The following is an 8,477-nucleotide window of genomic DNA, read 5'->3' on the forward strand; positions in this document are numbered from 1 at the left end:
TCCCACTTCGTAATCTAGGACTGCCGTTAAGCAGTTCAGTTTTACTCTCACTTGGAGCCACGGTGTTAGGATATGGCCACGGGAATGTTTGTCGAGGAGGAGGAGGAGGAGGAATAAACTTTTATTGTGGAACCAGCACTTTAAGATGGCCGCGGCCTAAGCCTCCCATGTGGGGACGTCGAGGGCTTGCCTCACCGCCGCCTCACGGGCGTGCTGGGTCGCCCAGGTTTGGTCGTCGAGGGCGGAGCTCCGCAGAGCCTCACGCAACCTCGACGATAGGGTCGTGGTGTTAGTTTGTGTGTACTGTGCTGGGCACTCCCACATATGCGGAAGCGTAGCCGGGTGAGTGCCACAGCACCGGCAGTGGGGGGTATTGTAAACTTCAAGGAATATAAGGTGGAGGCGGGCGGGTGAAGGGTACGTATTTGTTTGTAGCAGACGCATGGTGGTAGCCTGCGCCCAGCTGAACGTGGGGTGAGGTGGGGGGAAGGTTCGGCGACTAAGGTAAAATGCCTTAACGAGATCGTTATAAGCAGTCAGATTATCCCTGGTGTCCAACTCGTCTCCAGTGTCTCCGACGCGGTTGACTAGGCCTCGCGCAATGGAGTGGGTGACCTCGTTGAGGTTGGGGAGGTGTGGGTGGACAGTGCCCGCGTGGGCCGAGATGCATGTCAGGGAGATCATGCTTTCTTTAGAGTGTGGTGCCTGGCGGAGGATACGAAGAGCTTGAGAAGAAATGCGGCCTTTGCTGAAGTTAGTGACGGCTGAGCGAGAGTCACACACGATGGTGTGACAGGTGGGATCTAGAGTGGCCAGGGCGATGGCCACTTCTTCAGCCGTTTCGGCAGTGGGGGTAGTGACGCTGGAGGCGTGGTGTAGGACTCCATCGCGTGTGGCGACGGCCACAAATCGTGTGCCATAGGAATATTGGGTTGCATCGACAAATCTAACGCCAGGTACATGAGCAAGGGCTTTTATGATAGCTCCGGCGCGAGTTTGGCGGCAGGCCCTGTTATATTCAGGGTGCATATTTCTAGGAATAGGGTCTGTGTGGATCAAGCTACGGATGTCAGTCGGGATCGATTGTTTGGGGCCCTATTGCTGATGGTAAGTAAAGCCTAGATAGAATAAAGCGTCCCGTTTCAGTAAGGGTGAGCCGTTCAAGCTGAGAGCGTTGTTGGGCTTCAATGAGTTCGGCAAGGGGTGTTGTGAACTCCTAGTGGTTGAAGAGTTCGGTACTGGTGTAATGCGGGGAGGCCAAGTGCTTACTTGTAGACCCCTCGTATGAGGTGTCGAGCTTGTTTTGCTCAGCCCGGTAGCCAGTTGAGGTACGCAGCAACGTAGGTGATGTGGCATATGACAAAGGACTGCACGAGGCGGAGAAGGCTTTCTTCTTTGAGTCCCCGTCGTCGGTTGGAGATGCGTTTAAGAAGGCGTAGGGTGTTTTGAGATTAGGCGCAGATCTTGTTGAGAGCCAAGGCATGGATCCGTCCACACAGTCAGTCCACACAGAAATTACATCGGTAATCCCAACCTTACACTAGATTGTTGATTTCAGCGCATCTGAAATTCATGCTGCTCTTCGCAAGCTTAACTGTCGTTCTGCTCCAGGCCCAGACGGGGTCACTAACAAAACCCTTCGCCAATCTCGATGATGAGTCCGTGTCCCATCTAACTGACTACATCAACGATTGCTGGCGCAATGGAGCCATCCCAGCTGCCTGGAAGCTGCCACGTTATCCTAATCCCAAAGCCTGGCAAACCATCTAGCCTCAACAACCTAAGGCCCATCTCCCTCAGTTCATGCGTAGGCAAAGTGATGGAACCACGCCTTTTTAGCACGCATCAACACACACCTCGAAGACAACTCTATCATCCCCACACCATCATTGGATTTCGCCCTCACCTTTCTACTCAAGATGCTATGTTGCAGCTCAACATCAAGTACTAACGACCGTTCCAATAACACGAAAGCATCCTCGGACTCGACCTCACTCAAGCATTTGACAGCAGTTTCCCATGAAGCTATCCTTGACCAGGTCTCCCACCTCCACCTGGGAGAGCGATTCTATAATTACATCCGTGACTTCCTTTGCAATCGCACGGCCACCCCTCTCGGCCGGGGATTTACGATCAGACCAGCTTCCTATTGGCAGCAAAGGCACCCCGCAAGGGTTCAGTTATCTCTCCCATGCTTTTTAACTTAGTCATGATTGGCCTTGCCCAGCAATTGCACGAGTCGACAATATCAACTATACCATCTACGCCGATGACATCACCATCTGGGCGTACCGAGGCAGTGATGGTCAAGTGGAGTCAGCCCTCCAAACGGCGATTGACACGGTTGAAGCCTATCTCCAAGGAACCGGACTGCGCTGTTCGCCGGCTAAATCGGAGCTTCTTCTCTACAAGCCCATTCAGCGGGGACGCCCTCCCAAACACCAATCTGAGCACCGACCCTGTGACTCTATCACCCTACGCCTTCAAGATGGCAGTCCTATACCACACGTCCCTAGTATCCGGGTCCTCGGTCTCATCATCTCTACCAACGGATCCAATGTTTGTCGAGCCATTTATAATTTCTATGTGACACAAAAGATTGCCTGATTAATATTTTCCCATTTACGTGATTTGCTTTATTTATCCTTCAATAAATTATAGATTTAGCAAATTCAAAAAGTAAAGTCACAAAACCACAATTACATTATTATTATTATATTATTATTATATTATTATAGTAGTAGTAGTAGTAGTAGTAGTAGTAGTAGTAGTAGTAGTAGTATTCAAAATCTGCGTATTTGCTTTGCTGTATTTAATTCATATTGAATTCCTATCCTAATCCTATTCAGGCAAGGCTGACTAACTTAGTGTAGACTACTTAATTATTTTAGTATTGCTTTATTCTCATTTTCAATTAGTATTTATTTCATTCTTATACTTATGTATTTATAAATTAATTTATTTTAAATTTGTATCATAATACCACCCGGTTCGTGGCCCTGTCCCCCTCAGTGGGTTGTGCCAAGTGTTGAGGCATCCTCATCATCATCATCACTCAGCTGGACCAAGGCCGTCACGACTAACCCTGCCTGGCTGCTGTTAAATAAACGCCTTTCGTGGGCGTAACAAAGTGGTGGAGCGTGCTGGGTACGAAACAACGTACCACGGAGTCGCAACACCTAGAACTTCGCCGGAGCCGCCGTCTTGCCGGTCTCTTGCCAGCGACTGTCCCCGTGGCTCAGGACGGAAGTGGACTAACGCCAGCTCTAGTTGTCCCTGCTCCAAGGTCGACGCCGGTTTGGACCTTTGCAGCATACATGGAACCACGCTCGTTCGCGGGAAAAGCGGGTGAAGATGTCGACGAGTGGCTGACGCACTACGCAAGGGTGAGCCGATACAACCGTTGGGACTCTGTCACTAAGCTTTAATACGTCGTACTGTTTCTGAGTGAGACAGCGCTCATGCGGTAAAATTAAATTAAATATGGGGTTTTACGTGCCAAAACCATTTCTGATTATGAGGCACGCCGTAGTGGGGGACTCCGGAAATTTTGACCACCTGGGGTTCTTTAAGTGCACCTAAATCTAAGTACACGGGTGTTTTCGCATTTCGCCCCAGCGCTCATGCGGTATGAAAACCACGAAGACTCCCTAACAACGTGGGAGCGCTTCGTTGAAGAAATTAATGTTTTGGCGACTCCTACGCCAAACAGAAGCGCGCGGAGCGACACTAGCTCAAAGAGCTCAAGCTCCCCGGAGAAACTTGCACTACTTACATAGAAGAGATCTCAAGCTGTGCAAAATAGTGAATTCCCAGATGTCTGAGGAAGACCGAGTCGGACAACTCCTCAAAGGAATTGCAGAGGATGTCTATAATTTCCTTATAGGCAGGGAACACGTTGATTCCGTCTCAGATGTCGTACGTCACTGCCGTACATTTGAGACGTTGAAGACACGTCGCATTGCGCCAAAATTTGGCCGATTGGCAAATGTGACAACCATTGCCAGCGTCGATGAGAGCCCGTCCGCCGATCTTTCGTCTACTATACGGCAGATCGTGCGTGAAGAACTGCTGCGACACGAGGTGCTTGTGTGCAACGTCATGCAACAACCTGTTGCCTATAGGGCTCTTGCGTTGCCCAGGGGGCGCTGCAAAATGGTGCTAAAAAGCGCCCTCAATCCGAAACTGGTAGTACCAAGCTCGGTCGTCTGCTTCGGGAAGCACGTTTACAATATGGACCCGCCACTTTCGGTTGTGTTGTACCACGGCTTGCAGCGAATATCGGGCGCCGAAGATTTTTCCATGGGTGGCATGCTGCGTAAGGCAAGAAATTATGCAACGCCGAATACGTGTACGCCGTTCAAGAAATAAGCGGCGAAGTTTTAGCGTAGTGTCAGTCGCAAGTGAAGCGAGTCACGCACGTGCGAAGTTGAACTTCAGGCGCACAAACGCGAGGAAATGCTTTCTATAAATGAATTCACAGCAGCGATAAGCAGACATGCGTACGGAACTGCTCGAGCGCACGACGGTACGCGCCGCGACGGCAGCGCTCTTTCAGCATGCCGCGGTGTACTAACTGCTCGAGCACACGATCGTACGCGCCGCGACGGCAGCGGTCTTTCGACATGCCGCGAAACGGCGGGTCTCCTGCAATCTGTTGACTGCATGCCGCTGACAAGTAATTATGCCTGCACTGTAGTAGCGGCCATCTGTCCCTTTAGCAATTGATAAATAACTGATGCATTGCATATACGCTCGCAGTAACGTACGTACGTGCAAATCGCGCTGCAGCACGAGCTCGTGCGCTGCTCGCTTGATGTATCTTTTAATGACTGCGCTCGAACATCGATGTGCTGTAATCAATACTACCTTGCTGTGCTGCCTCAACGTGCTGGCTTGAGGTCAAGGATGAGCACATTCAAACTCTCTAACCTGTGCTGCTCGTAGTGGGGTAGTGAATTGTCATCGAATCAGCCCGACCATTTGTGGTCATTTGCACACACCTGGTCACTTCACCACTTCGCACCGGTCGAATTGTTAATTGTCGCTGTGGCCGGGTCTCGAATCGTGAATCACCAGCCATGCCTGCTGCTATGTCGGTCTTCCATTTCGCTTACCCAGCGCGACGAACTGCAGTTATCCAGCGCGCCCGACGCTCCACTTCGTGAGGCCTTGAAGGAAAACGGTAGAATCTGCTGTTGCGATTCAGGCGTTCTTGTTCATGGCAGCCCACGACGCAGCAGTAACGACGGTGACCCTTTTTCCAGGCTGAGCTAGGTCTCTCCGGATCGGCGTCGCCGATGTCTTCTGCTTCCAGCATTACGTCCCACGGCACACGGAGAGTGCGTTTTCGTATAACTATAGGCTGCGGCCAGCTCGCAGCCTGGTCGCCATGGTCTGTGAGAAGTGACGAGCCTTTTCGCACTCGAAACAGGGCAGAAAAAAGTGCGAATCGCCGCAAAACGCGGGCTAGAAACGTGCTTCGCCACAGCCAGGGCTCAATGCTATCCAAGCTGGTACTAGAGAGGCTAAAAGGTTAGGCTAGTGTCATGAGCAGACGCCGCTACCAGCCGCCATCATGAAACCTGTTTCTATGACGGCGTAGGTGGCGCTGCGCGCTGTAGGCGAGTCGCAGTAGCCGCAGTCGCAGGCCTAAACGAGTGGAAGCGTGCATGCCGCTTAGTTAGGTGGTGAGTCTCCTGTGTTTCTGCTTCGCTCACTTCGCTCCTGCTTCCCTGAGATACTTATTTTCAACGGTTCAACAGTGTCGTGAATGTGATTTTTGCATCTTCCGGAAAATGCCTGCGAAGAAAGGCAGGACGTGTTTCGTGCCGCTGTGTAAAGGTGGATACAAGTCGTCTGCTGAAAAGGTTTCGCTGTTCCATGCTCCGACGGATGCTCGTCGTCAAGAAGAATGGGCAAGGAACATAAAACGAGAGGACAAAGAGCTGGACGAGACAAGTGTTGTGTGTTCCCGTCATTTTGATGATCCTTACATTCAAAGAACTTTCAAGCACGTCATTAATGGGCAGCTTGTTGAGATCGACCGTGACCGACCAGCGCTTACTGAGGACGCCGTCCCCACGCTATTCCCCGACGCTCCCTCCGACATTTCCAAGTGTGTCCCGAAAAAGAGAAAAGAGAGGAATCTCGCACACAGCTACGCCCCAGCACCGAAACGCAGAGCTGGAAACAAAACGTGGAAGACGGCGACCCTCAGGTACCCGAGAATGAAAGCGACCCGGAGGCAAGATCGCATCCGTTCAGTGACATTGCACTCCCTTCTGCGCTCTGCAACAGAGTTGTGCTGACAAATGACCCTGCAACGTTATGCTTTGGGTGGCACAGCAGCACTGGGTTAGACAACGTGCATGTCACTAAGCATCTTAAGTTCACGCCTTGCACAAAGGATGCTCGGGCTGAGCGGACGAGTGCGTACCGTTGCTCTGTGCTTTGCCGCAGCGTAAGGTGGAAGAAGTGTGGGTTACGACAGTTGACGACGCTGTGGCGGCATTGACAAAGGCTGATAGCATGATACCTTGCCCAGGCTTTGAAATCCAACCAGTCTACCCAAAGCAGTGCGTTCAGTATGGTGGCAAGAACTTCGCAAAAAACTGCCTGGGCACCTCAACTGATGGTAAACCATGTTTGCAGTGCAGGTACACCAAGAAGCTGGCACTAAATAGGTCATATCGGCTTAAGAAAAAACCTGGAATATCGTGGAAACAGCGAAGTGCTAGGAAATCTCTTCAATTGCTGCGGGCCAGAAGAAAGCTGGCAAACGCTGAGAAAAGTGTTGCAGAGCTTCGAGTGACCAATGAATCCATTGCAAGCTCTGTCTTAGAGACAAAGATCAGCGGGCTTCCACCAAAACAGCGCCTTGCTGTGAAAACTTGCTTTGAAGTAGCCCGTAGGAAGTCAAGCCGTGGCATGCTGTATGACAAGCTGTGGATCTTGGAATGCATACTTATGCGAATGCAAAGCCCAAAGCTATATGAGCATGTCAGGCGGCACGAGATAATGGCACTGCCTAGCAAGTCTTGCCTGGATAAGCATATGCAGAGGTTCAAAGGTGCATTTGGCTTCAATACTACTGTGCTTGCAGCTCTGCGGGAGAAGACTCTGAACATGGACAAGTTTAGTCTTCACGGTGGACTTGTGTTTGACGAAATCAAGCTTTCAGGAAATATCAGTGTGAAACCATCCGGCGAGCTCACTGGCTTTGTGGACCTTGGTCCATTTACAGAGGATAGTACGAGCACAGCAACAAGTGACCATGGCTTCGTCGTCATGTTCAAGCCATTTCAAGGTGGGTGATTCAAACCTAAAGGTTGCACTGTTCAAGCACTGCATATTTTTTTCACGTAACTATTTTCTGTGTTGCTCACCATACAATGCTTCATCTTCGCAAGAAAGTGGACACAAATACTTGGTGTATTTGCTGCCCGCGGAAATGTTAAGGTACCTGCGCTATCAAAAATTTTGCTGGAAGCCACTATCTTAGCTGAAAAGGCAGGACTCTTTGTCGACTTTTGGAGCAGTGATGGTGCTTCGTGGAATCGCTCCCTCTGGAAGCTATTTGGCATCAAAGGTAGGCATTTCACTTAATAACAGCGTTTTATTCACTAACTTTCTTTAGCTATTAACAAGTTGTTAACCTCTGACATTATTACTACACATTGCTTCTACCCGCCGGGGTGGCTCAGTCAGCTAAGGCGTTGTGCTGCTGAGCACGAGATCGCGGATCGAATCCCGGCCACGGCGGCCGCATTTGGATGGAGGCGAAATGCAAAAACGCCCGTGTGCTGCGTTGTAGTGCACGTTAAAGAACCCCAGGTGGTCAAAATTAATCCGGAGCCCGCCACTACGGCGTGCCTCATAATCAGAGCTGGTTTTGGCACGTAAAACAGCAGAAAGAAGAAGAACACATTGCTTCTGTTATTCGAACTGCATTTTTATCATTCCCTCATTCCAGCCTCATCCCAGGAAATCAAGTGCAAGGTTCCCCATCCTGTGGACAAATCAAGAAGCCTTCATTTTGTTTCGGATTTTCGCACATCATAAAATGCATACGTAATGCATTTGTTTCTAAGGGAGTTCAGATACCAAGTGGTAATGCACACGTTGGTATTATCAAAGAAGCGTGGAAATATGACAAGGACTCACTTACATTGAAAGTTATGCCACATTTAACTTTAGCTCATTTGCAGCCAAATCCATTTGACAAATGCGTGTGCATTTAGCCTTTCAGCTATTCAGTGAAGAGGTTTTGAAAGGACTCTTTTTTTACAAGGACAAGTAGAGCAAAATGTTCCGTACTGCAGACGCAACAGAGCAGCTTGTGAAGATGATAGAACGTTTGATTTTTGTGATGACGTCTAGAGTACCATCCAAAGTACTTCGAGCGAAGTCGAAAAGCGCCGGCGCCTTAGAAGAATTTTTAACCTTTTTAGATGAATGGGAACAATATGCCGCTC

General features: G+C 50.0%; 1 pseudogene; it reads left to right on the plus strand.

Annotated features, from left to right (window-relative positions):
* Positions 1–5,538: 5,538 nt before the first annotated feature.
* Positions 5,539–8,183, plus strand: LOC125942061 (uncharacterized; annotated as a pseudogene).
* The last annotated feature ends 294 nt before the right edge of the window (positions 8,184–8,477 follow it).

This window comes from Dermacentor silvarum, unplaced genomic scaffold (genome assembly GCF_013339745.2).
Source record: "Dermacentor silvarum isolate Dsil-2018 unplaced genomic scaffold, BIME_Dsil_1.4 Seq979, whole genome shotgun sequence".
Taxonomy (NCBI): Eukaryota; Metazoa; Arthropoda; class Arachnida; order Ixodida; family Ixodidae; genus Dermacentor; species Dermacentor silvarum.